Genomic DNA, 12,115 nt, shown 5'->3' with positions numbered 1-12,115 from the left:
GCCAGACATTTTAATTCCCATTCTCATTCCTGTTCTGACGTGTGAATCCATGGCTTCCTCTTGTGCCAAGGTGAGGCCACCTCCAGAGTGGAATATCAATACCTTATATTCTGTCTCGGTACCCTCCAACCTGATGGTATGATTATAAATTTCACCTTCTGGTAAACAAATATCACCCCTGCTTCCTCTATCCCCCACTCTGACCTTTACTCCACCCTGGGTCCCCTCCTCCTTCCCTTTCTCCTTTGGTCCACTCTCCTCTCCTATCAGACTCCTTCAGCCCTTGACCTTTCCCAACCACCTGGCTTCATCTATCACTTTCCAGCTAACCTCATTTCCTTCCTCTCCACGTTTTCTGATGTTTTTTCCCTTCCTTCTCAGGCCTGATGAAGGGTCTCAGCTTGAAATGTTGACTGTTTATTCATTTCTATAGATGCTGCCTGGCCTGCTGAGTTCCTCCAGCAATTTGTGTCTGTTGACGTACCAAATATATTTGAATTAAATAGTCTCTTTATTGAAACTGCAATAAATTGAAACACTAAGTTAAACATGCCTCTGTGTGTGTGTGGGCAGCACAGTTTTCCCTTTCAATGGTTTTGTAGCAGGAGCTTGTCCATTACAATCACTTGGATCTGCACTTATAGAGCTTTTCTGATCTAGGGTGTTAACCGTGCACCAAAATTATGCAGAATTGACCTAACTAAAACGTTATTTGTATGAAAGTTATCCGTTTCAGTGGGTTTACAGTAGAGGTTATATGACCTGGGGTTAATAATTACCACATTTGTACTAAACTCTTGACTGAAGGTTATGTATATTCCTCTTACTATTTAAAAGTCGTGGAATGAGGACAAAGAGGAGGAGTTTGACAGGCTGGAATAATGCAGGTATTTATTTTACTCTAACAGAAAGGGCATCGCATAACTCAAGATGGACTTAAAGGAATGAAATGGTAGTGGCACATAATGCAGGTATAATTGTCCCCAAAGAATTTATGTATCTTTAAACTAGGGATCAATTAATTTCTGACCACATGACTGCTTGAGTTTCCTCCAGGTGCCCTGGTTTCCTTCCACATTGCAAAGACGTACGAGTAGGGTTAGTGACTTGTGGGCATGCTATGTTGGCACTGGAAATGTGGTGACACGTGTGGGCTGCCCAGCACAATCCTTACTGTTTTGAGTTGATGCAAGTGATGTATTTCACTGTATGTGTCAATGTACATACGACAAATAAAACTAATCTTTCTCTTTCTAAGGGTATTTTCAGAAAAACATCTGTTTCTCAGAAGGAAATATCTGACTGTCAGTTTTTACAGTATCTTTATATAGTGTATATATATCACTTTATATCACTGTATCTTTATATAGTGGCATGCAAAAGTTTGGACACCCCTGGTCATAACTTCTGTTTCTGTGAATAGTTAAATGAGTAGAAGATGAACTGATCTCCAAAAGTCATAAAGTTAAAGATGAAACATTCTTTTCAACATTTTAAGCAAGATTAGCAAAGTGTAGCAAAGCAAAGATTAGTAAGAAGATAGCAAAGTGTTTTTAGGTAGCCGTTTCCTCAGTTCGTAATGATATTAAGAAATGGCAGTTAGCAGGAACTGTGGAGGTCAAGTTGAGGTCTGGGAGACCAAGAAAACTTTCTGAGAGAACTGCTCGTAAGATTGCTAGAAAGGCAAATCAAAACCTCCGTTTGACTGCAAAAGACCTTCAGGAAGATTTAGCAGACTCTGGAGTGGTGGTGTACTGTTCTACTGTGCAGCGACAACTGCACAAATATGATTTTCATGGAAGAGTCATCAAAAGAAAACCTTTCCTCCATTCTCACCACAAAATTCAGCATCAGAAGTTTGCAAAGGAACGTCTAAATAAGCCTGATGCATTTTAGAAACAAGTCCTGTGGACTGATGAAGTTAAAATAGAACTTTTTTGGCCGCAGTGAGCAAAGGTATGTTTGGAATTAAATACCAGCAAATTCTGGGAGCAAACATCACACTGTCTGTAAAAAAGCTGAAGATGAAAAGAGGATGGCTTCTACAACAGGATAATGATCCTAAACACACCTTGAAATTCACAATGGACTGCCTCAAGAGGTGCAAGCTGAAGATTTTGCCGTGGCCCTCACAATCCCCTGACCTAAACATCATCGAAAATTTGTGGATAGACCTCAAAAGAGCAGTGCATGCAGGGTGGCCCAAGAATCTCACAGAACTAGAAGCCTTTTGCAAGGAAGAATGGGCGAAAATCCCCCAAATAAGAATTGAAAGACTCTTAGCTGGCTACAGAAAGCGTTTACAAGCTGGGATATTTGCCAAAGGGGGTGTTACTAAGTACTGTCCATGCAGGGTGCCCAAACTTTTGCTTTAGGCCCTTTTCCATTTTTGTTATTTTGAAACTGTAAAAGATGGAGATAAAAAAGTAATCTTGCTTAAAATGTTAAAGTAATGTCCATCTTTAACTTTATGCCTTTTGGAAATCAGGTGATCTTTTACTTGCTTAGCTATTCACAGTAACAGAAATTTTGACTGTGGTGCCCAAACTTTTGCACGCCACTGTATCTTTAGTTTTCCCATTCCGCTTTTCTTAATCTGCTGTTGTCCATTTCCAGATTGGACCTGGCCCATATGACCACTCTTTGTGTAAGCTAAGATAGTGTCAATGATGACATTAGAAGGTAAACATTCAATGTATTCATGTGACATTTCCTCTGCCTGTGATCCAAACAGGAGCAATGCCTGTCTATAAAGAAACAGGGAGAGGAATGAACATATTAAATATTTGTCTGCTAATATCACCAACAGTCAGTTCGAGACTGGAGCATTGGCAGTTTTTTTTGACCATGTAAGGTCGCTTCTTCTAAGCCCGATTCATTTCAGACCAAAATCTATGCCCGCTCTTTTCAGATTTATTTACTGTATGCATTACCTCATATTGCCCTACTGTACATTGCACTGCTCCATTGCTTTGCATCACTGTATTGATTGTATTTATTATTACCATGTACGTTGCTTACTCTGTTAGCTATCACAGACAAGGAACTTCATTGCACCCTGGTGTATAGCTAATCTGAATCTGAAGAGGTCAACACAAGAGATTCTGCAGATGCTGGAAATATTGAACAAGCCACACACAAAATGCTGGAGGAACTCAACAAGTCAGGCAGCATCTGTAGAGGGAGTAAACAGTCGATATTTCAGGCCAAGACCCCTCATTCCTGATGAAGAGCCTTAACTCAAAATGTTGACTGTTTATACCTCTTCATAGATGCTGCCTGATTTGCAGAGTCCTCCTGTGTTTGGTGTGTGTGTTAATCTGAAGAGGTGCCTTGTTTGAATTCTTAATGGCATATCACCATATTCCAGAAAATCAGGGTGTTGACGCCTGTTCTTGTTGACTTTGGGAAGTCTTTACTTACTGAAGTGGACAGAGAGGAAATTATTTTAAATTACTTTTCAATTTTTTTTACATCCATATCCTGACCCTTTAAGCAAGATCCCAAATGCTTATTACCTCATTGTTTGCAAAGCTTACTGTGCACAAATTGTTTATGCTGTATCAATGACTACCTTTCAAAAAGTATTTTAATGGTTCTAGAGTCGTCCTAAAGTCACAGAGATAATGACAGAAATGCAAATATTTCTGAAGATTAGTTTTGGCTCCCTGGTAGATAAATAGATAAATCAATTATCTGGCATTGTAAAGGACCATATAGAGTCACAATGTACCACATTATATCCTCTATCTGAGCGTTATTAGCTGATCTCAGTTGAGGTGGCAACTGAGGTGGCAGTGGGGACCTCCGAGCGAGGGAGGGATAGTATTAGAGCAGAGCCTGTCCTCCTATCCCCTGTTGGAAAGCATATACGCATGGATACCAGATGTGCAACAATCAGGCTTGCAATTGATGTTCTTCCCAACTGTATAGCTAGAAGCAGCTGCTCACCGTGTGGGCCCAATAGTCACTTCAGTCAAATGCTGTAAAAGATCACATTTCCATATTTATCACTGTTTTGGGGAATGCTTGGACACAAAGCATAGCTGAGATCAGAGGGTTCTCATCACAAGCTCCAAAACTAGCCTTTTCTGGTATAAAATATTGATTCTTTAATTTTTTGTAATTACTTTCCTTGCCTATGCAGAAGACTGTATTTACAAACAAAACACCTGAGTTAGTTTTCTAAATGCTAAACAAGCTTTCCTTCTTGTATTAAGAAAACATGTCAATTAATCTTGCAGAGTAAGGGTGACCATCACGGTGGGCTTGCTGAGTTTAGAAGTAGACTCAACTGAAATGTGTGGCCTTCCATCAGATTTTCTATTGCTTCACTTTTTCCCTAGACGATAAATGGAGTCCATTCTTGCTAACTCATTGGAAGAAATGCATTGGAAGCACTTTGCCACTTTGATGAAAACATTCTAAGATGACTGATAGAGCCAGTCTTCTGAATAGCTCTTCACAATTGGTGATGATGTGATGGAGCTGTCTTCTGAAATGAGTGATAAGGCAATATCGAACATTCCTTGCTCCCCAGCCCCAGAATGCAATTGGTTTTGCAGTGTCAATTATAGCACAAGTGAAAAATCCAAGCTGAAGTGAACACATGTGAGTTATCATTCAACACTTGGCATTGCCTTCTGTAGTCTAAGAATACAAGAACAATCTCTCCCTATGAATAAGCAGCATATCTCATTAGTGACAGTGCGAACTCTAGATTTCTTTTGCCCCCTGCCTGTGAAAGATCTCTGTGAGACTGTTTATGCTGGTATGGTGCCAGTATTGGGTATGACGGTTGAGGGTGTCAGTCAGGTGGTTTGATTTATTTCCTGTTTTCTTTTGGTTCTAGTAATGAGTGTGACTGGAATATAGAGCTTCCAAACATGTATCTAAGATAAGCAGACTAGATAGGTGCCACATTTCCATCTCCAACATAGGATTAGATAGTTTAGCTCATTAGTGGGGATTTGGAAGGGGCGATGATAATTCAACCTTCTGTTGGTGATACCAACTTTCAGGTGAGGTGCTAAATGGAAACCCAGTCTTCCTTTTAGGTCGCTATAAAACCTTACAAGGCACTGTCTTTAACAGTATTTTAGATTTTAGATCTCCTTTTGGATGATGTTAGCTGAGGGAGAGGGAGAGGGAGGGAGGGAGGGAGAGAGAGAGAGAGAGAGAGAGAGAGAGAGAGAGAGAGAGAGAGAGAGAGAGAGAGAGAGAGAGAGAGAGAGAGAGAGAGAGAGAGAGAGAGAGAGAGAGAAGTGGTGTTGAGGTATAGGATCAGCCGTAATCATCAAATGGCAGAATCAGTCCAAGGGGCCAAATGGCCTCCTCCTCGTGCTTCTGTTCCTTATGTTCTTATAAAGGAATATGTGTGTTTTGCACAGACCTCTGACCAACATTCACCTTCAGCTAACATTATCCAAAATGAGCTCTAACATTTATTGCTGCTTGCCAGTTCCTTCTGAATATAAATTGTCTGTTCAATTATTGCATTACAGCAGTGAGTGTGGTACAAAAGGAAAGTCCCTTCAGGCTTACAATTATTGTGAAGGGTGTGAGGAAATTGTAAGTTCATTTTTTTTCCATCTAAAGGGGAAGAGAATCAACCGGTTACCTACCCCTGTCCAAACTGAAACTCCCTTGCCTGTAGATCAACATCTGTGGAATTTGTGAATAGTAGGCAGTTGCACTTGGGAGAACTCGGATGGATTTTGCTGGTCTGTAACAAGATCAAAAGGAAGAGGTGAGTCATGCCAGTGACTGTGCTTCGAGAAGTGAGTCCTGCTGGTATCCTTTGTGCATGTATTCACCCTAAGGATATAGGTGTCACTGGCATGGCTCTTCTCCAGGTGCCCTTAAATGCCTTACTGGGTCACCTCAGTGTACAGTTAACAGACTGGAAGCAAGCATAAAGGAAGAACTTGCATTTATGTCACGTCTTTCATTTCCCAAAGCACCAGTGAAGTACTTTTGAAGTGTAATCACCGTTGTAATAAGCCAGGCTGTGTAAGGATGACAGGTTTCCTTCCCCCAAGGACCTCAGTGAACCAGTTGAATCTTTGCAACAGTCTGGCAGTTTCCTGTCACTCTCACCAATGTAATCCTTTTCAGATTTTTGAAAAAAGCACATTCAAGTAGTCAACTTACATCGATCTGATTTCATCTTACCATTCGCTGATTAGCATAGCAATTTTACCACTGCCGTACTATATCCTAAGCAGTAGAGACCTTGCTGGTAATTTCACTTTTTAAAGAGGAGTCATGCTGGTTACATTGGTTCTGCTGACCATGCCTGTGCAGATTGCTTGAAAGTACATGGTTATGAATGATTCATATGGCCGTCGAAATCTGGGAGCAGCTGTTCTACAAATTGCTTTGTGGTGGAAGAGCCTGGATCTCTAACCTTTGGTGTCCCTGAGGACCGAGCTCTGCAGATAGTGGCATTTTCTTTTTCAATGACTGTGGAATTTGTGTGGCATATATTAAGGGTGGGAAGCATTTAACGCTTTAAACCCCCATCATAATTATGTCACAAATCATGGGGATTCATTGAAATAATCTTACAGAGGAGTTTTGTCAGTCCTGATAAATAGAGCAATGCTTCAACCAGTTTGTCACTTGAGTCTTGAGAGGGGTGATGATTTGCATTGCTTACAACTGCATAATTTTTGGTGTCTTTTTTTTATTCAGAAGTGTGGTTTTTCAATAGTGAAGCATCAAAAAGCACTGCAGACATCATGTGATACCCTGGGAGCTCTGTTCAAAATACCCACAACAAATGTGACTTTGTCACTGTAAAATTATTAGTTTAATCAGCTCTAGGTTGTTGGGAAACCAAACTGGTCTGTCTTTATTCTCTACTCCCTACATCCTTAACTTATAATTTTGAAGTGGCTTTAACATAATAAGACATCCCAAGGCAAATCTCAGTGGCAATACTGAACAAAATTTTGGACCAGAGTACGTATGTAAGGAAACATCAAATCCAATCCAGCTTATTACTGCCCAATCAGTCCACTCTCAATCACCAGCAAAGTGGTGGAAGATGCAAGTGACAGTGCTTCCAAGTGGTATTTACTTCAGCATTGCCCAGATTGGGTTTTGACAGGACCATTCAGTTCCAGACCTAATTACAGTCCTGCTCGAAACATGGACTAAAGAGCTAAATTCTTACGCAGATGTGAGATTGATGGCCCTACCCATCAAGGCAACATTTTGAGGGTAACCTTGTAAAACTGGTTAATGGACATCAAAAAGAAAACAGTCCAGTTGTTTGGTCCAGGCCTTGCACAGAGGAAGTTGGTTATGGTTGTTGGAGGTCTATCATACCAGCTCTATGACATCGCTGCAGGAGTTCCACAGGGCAGTGTCTTCAGCCCAACCATCTTCAACTGCTTCATCACTGACCTTCCTTCCATCATAAGGTCAGAAGTTCACTGATAATTGCACACTGCTCAAGTCCATTCGCCACCCCTCAGAATCAGCATCAGATTTAACATCTCCGGCATATGTCGTGAAATTTGTTTGCTCAGCAAGTGAGGCAGCCTGTATCTGCCACAGGAAGATCCAGACAACAGCCAGGCATGGCATATTATATCCATGCCACAAATGTGTCAAGCAATGACCATCTCATGCAAAAGGAAGTCTAACCAACTACCCTTGACCTTCAGTGGCATTGCCATAGCTGAATCCCCAACGTCAATGTATGGGGGTGGGGGGGTCATCATTGAACTAAGCCAGCCCATAAAACTGTGCCTCCAACAGCAGGCCAGAGGCTGTATTTTCTACAGCAAATGAGTCAACTCCTGACATCTCAAGATCCTTCCACCAGCTGAAAAGCACAGAAATATGAGGGAATACTTTGCACTTTCCTGGAAGAGTACAATGCCATCATCACTATAACACTCATTCACTGAGTGACCGCAGTCGTTACTCTCTACAATAGGTACTGCATTGATTCACTCAAACTACTCTGGTAGCAGATGCATAAGAGCATCTCAACCTGCAGGTTCCCTTTCAAATCCCACACCATCATGATCCGGAAATGTATTGCCAGTACTTTGTTGTTGTCTGGTCTAAGTCTTGGAACTTCCTTCTCAACAACCTTTACGAGGACAGCTATGATTCAAGAAGATGCCTCACCTCTGCCTTTTCAAGGGTAATTTGGGATGTGCAATAAATGCAGATCTTACCAGTGGCATCCAGATTCTGACAATGAATACAAATGGAGACCAAAGACTTATTCAAAGTTTTTCAAAGAATATGAGGGCAGGAAAAGGGTTCAGAGAGTGCAGCCAAACCATGGTGTCCATGCAGCTGAAAGTACACCTGTCAATGATAGGTTGAAGTAAATACAAGAGCCCTGAACTAGTTTCAGGTGGGCTGCTTTGCCCTGGATCACATTGAGCTTCCTAGGTGTTGTTGGGATTGCATTCAAGCAGGCAAGTGGAGAATGTTGCATCACCCTCCTTACTTATGTAGGTGGTGGAAAGACTTTGGGGTTTAATGGGTGAGTCAGTTGTCACAGAATGACCCAGATTCTGGCCTGTTCTGATAGTTAGGCCGGTCAAAGTTTGGGTCATTGATGAGCTCTGGAACACTGGTGGTGGGAGGCTTGGCAGCAGTAATGGACTGAGTGTCAAAATTCACTGGTTGTACTCTCTGTTATGGAAGATGGACATTACCTGATAGCTTTGAGATTCAAATGTCACTTCTGTTGACAGATGATGCCTGAATGTTGTCTAGGTCTGGTTGAAGGCAGGCATGGGCTGCTTCATTTGCTGAGAAATTGTGAATGCAGTTGAATGTCGCACAATTGTCAGCAAACATTCCAACTTCTGACCTTATGGGTCATGATGAAAGAGAGATTTCTTCACTTAAAGGATTGTGAATCTTTAAATTTTTCTACTCCCATGTGCTTTGGCAGCTCAGTTGTTGATAGATTTCTGGGTATTCAAGGAATCAAGGGTTATGGAAATAGGCCAGGAAAATAGTGTTGAGGTGGAAAACCAGTCATGAATCTTCTTCGAAGAAGATTTTCTGAAGAATTTTAAAGAATTTTGGAGCAGGTGAGAGGGGGAAAATGGTTTTGCCCTGCTCCTTTTCTTCTATGTTCATAAGTGGCTACTTACATAGGCGAGGTAGTGGAGAAAGGCCCTCAACTACTCTCCTCCAGAAGTCGCACCTTTATTACTAACAAGCATCTTAGATTGATTCCAAGCCAGTATCTGTTCATTATCAGTACTTAGACTAAGAGATAAAAAAGAGACAGAAGAAGCAAAGTCTGCCTAAGATATTAAGTTTCACTGGAATGACACTCATAGAAAACATAGAAAATAGGTGCAGGAGTAGGCCATTCGGCCCTTTGAGCTTGCACCACCTTTCAGTATGATCATGGCTGATCATCCAATTCAGAACCCTGTACCTGCTTTCTCTCCATACCCCCGATCCTTTTAGCCACAAGGGTCATATCTAACTTCCTCTTAAATATAGCCAATGAACCGGCCTCAACTGTTTCCTGTGGCAGAAAATTCCACAGATTCACCACTCTCTGTATGAAGAAGTTTTTCCTCATCTCGGTCCTAAAAGGCTTCCCCTTTATCCTTAAACTGTGACCCCTCGTTCTGGACTTCCCCAACATCGGAAACAATCTTCCTGCATCTAGCCTGTCCAATCCCTTTAGAATTTTATACGTTTCAATAAGATCCCCCCTCAATCTTCTAAATTCACTCACTTATTCATATCTGCCAAATTGGAGGTTGGGTGTTCGGAGAATGTCAAAAACCACTTGCAAGCACATCAGGAGACAAGTGAGGAATTTCCGAAGGAGTTTAATAACAGCACCCACTCCAATTATGACCTTACAACTGATGTAATCTGGTTCTCAGCACCAGTCTGTGTAACTTGAAGGAGCAGACAGCAACATTTGTATTAATAAGGTCTTATTATAATATCAATACATAAATGCCTTTTATTTAAAGAAGAATTTATTGAACTGCTCATGGGGGTGTAAATACAATGTGTATGTCAGTTTACTACTGAAGATGCTAATTCTTGCTTAATGTCCAGCAGAATGGGGCAGACGGTTTTTCAAGCAACATTTTGACTGCTCCCTGATTTACCCCACGTGCCTTCAGGAGTGTACACTGCATGGGAAAGAGCAAATAAAAAGGCAAAATAACAAATGTCACAGGGCAGTTCTCTGCACCTTTCTTCATTGTTTCCAATAGTGTTGCTTGCAGAAAGCACCAGTTCTGATACTGCATGTGGTAGGACTGACCATGTTTGTGCCTGTCTGGAGCCCAAGTAATGATTTAAAAACAGAATGAGACACCATTTCAAGCCTCAAGCCTGTGCTGGATCAGACGACACTTATCATTTGAATGGGTCATTGATTGCGGCACCAATCAATTAAGTACTCGGTCACACTCACTGAAAACAAATCCATTTCCTTCCATTTTAAAGAGTAGTTCTACATGCTGCTGGGCGCGCTGCTGGTTGTTTTACTTCTGACACATGTTTGTTGATATTGCAAAATGTAAGGCCTGTTTAAGTCGTAGTATATGAATACCGGAGCACAAGGTTCTGGCCAACACCTGAAAAATTGGGCTCAGAGCATTCGGAACTGAGCTCAAGCTGTCCAAATCCATTTCATGGAATGATCTCTTCAGCTGTTGAGCAATTTCATCCTGAGACCAAGTTCTCAGAGCAGCGTGTGATAGTCTTTTTTTTTTAACTCATTGTTTCCTTATACTGGTCGCAGATTCACTTTTCTTTGTTATTTCTGTTTTCTTTCTGAAGGACTGAACAACAGTATCTAATTCTCCAATGCCCAGCATCTTCGTCCTTTCAGAAAGGTCTTGAGTTGGAGAAAAGTTGGTGGGTCTCAGCCCTTGGAAAAGGCTTGACATATTTCATATTTTACAGAGTGGAGTTGTAGAGCCAAGAATTTGTAGAGAGGGGAAAGAGAAAGGCACCAATGTATAGTATTGGGTTTGCTGATTGCAAAGTTCTAAACTCAAACCAAGACCCTAAGCCCTATCTGATATAGATAGCTATGGGTACCTGCAATAAAGGGAGGTTATACTGTAACTACCCAATCTTCAAAGGCCAGTTCACTTCTCTGTTTAGCCTCCTTGGTGTGTTTACTGCCAATGCCAACGATTTGAGTGGTGAGTTCCCCTGCCTACCAAGGAACAGATATTTCTAGCTAACGAAGTAGTTTAAACATTTAAAACACTTAAATTCTTAAAACATATTTAAAACTCACAAAGGATTTCTATTTTATAAAAGATTTCCAAATTACAAACCATTTCTAAACCACAAAGGATTTCTAAAACACAAGTACAATCCCTATAAGGTAAAAAGACATACCCACAAGCCACAGACAAATCAGCTGTCTGTCACAGAAGTCAAAGGCAGCGGAATGGTTTCTCATCATGTTTCTGGCATTCTTCTTGATGTTCCTGGACTATTCCTAAAAAGCTTGAACTTCTCTCTTCATTTATGCTAGCTTTTTTGCCACTTGGGTGACACATGTGATATTTTTCAGATACCTTTTAACACAAGTGGTCTCAGAGCTTCTGCAGACAGAGTTGCCAGGTACCCACAATTAAAACTGTGAAACGGAGTCTTTGACTCTTTGACACTTTGACACTAATGGACACTAATATTTCAACTATTAATAAATTAGCTTATTTAATATGCTAAATAATATTTTTATCCATCTGGTCCGCAAGCTTCCTTGAACTAAACAACTTTTCCAGTGTTGCTGTTTAAAACAAGCCCAATTAAATGACCCATTGTCTTATACTGCACTTCTCCAGCAGTTAGATCACGTGCTATGGGGCTCTATCGACAGTGGTTTGCAAAGCTACCTTTTTAACTTCAAGCTGATTGCTGCTTGTCATTTACATTAAAAACTGAAAACTGGCTCCCACTTACAACCAGAAGTGAAACGAAGAATATTGGTCGGAAGCTTAACTTATTCAAAAAGAACACTTGACTCTTTAGAAGTTTACAGCTGCTGTGTTTGGAAAGCTGAGCTTGGCACAAACTAGGACCCCTCAACCAGCACAGTGAACATCCATCACACCAGACCAGATTTAAG

General features: G+C 41.0%; 1 protein-coding gene and 1 long non-coding RNA gene across 4 annotated transcripts in view; one reads left to right on the top strand and one right to left on the bottom strand.

The window, feature by feature from the left end:
- Nucleotides 1–12,115, top strand: part of LOC132384679 (integrin alpha-7-like) — a 187,657-nt gene that overhangs the window by 18,607 nt on the left and 156,935 nt on the right. The window lies entirely within an intron of this gene.
- Nucleotides 1–12,115, bottom strand: part of LOC132384683 (uncharacterized) — a 94,715-nt gene that overhangs the window by 54,977 nt on the left and 27,623 nt on the right. The window contains exon 2 of the long non-coding RNA XR_009508983.1: nt 5,625–5,725. This is a non-coding gene — a long non-coding RNA (uncharacterized LOC132384683). The remainder of the gene's footprint in view (nt 1–5,624; nt 5,726–12,115) is intronic.

Source organism: Hypanus sabinus, chromosome X1 (genome assembly GCF_030144855.1).
Source record: "Hypanus sabinus isolate sHypSab1 chromosome X1, sHypSab1.hap1, whole genome shotgun sequence".
In the NCBI taxonomy this organism is placed as follows: Eukaryota; Metazoa; Chordata; class Chondrichthyes; order Myliobatiformes; family Dasyatidae; genus Hypanus; species Hypanus sabinus.
The sequence above is the reverse complement of the archived record's forward strand: the minus strand, read 5'-3'. Positions and strand labels throughout refer to the sequence as shown.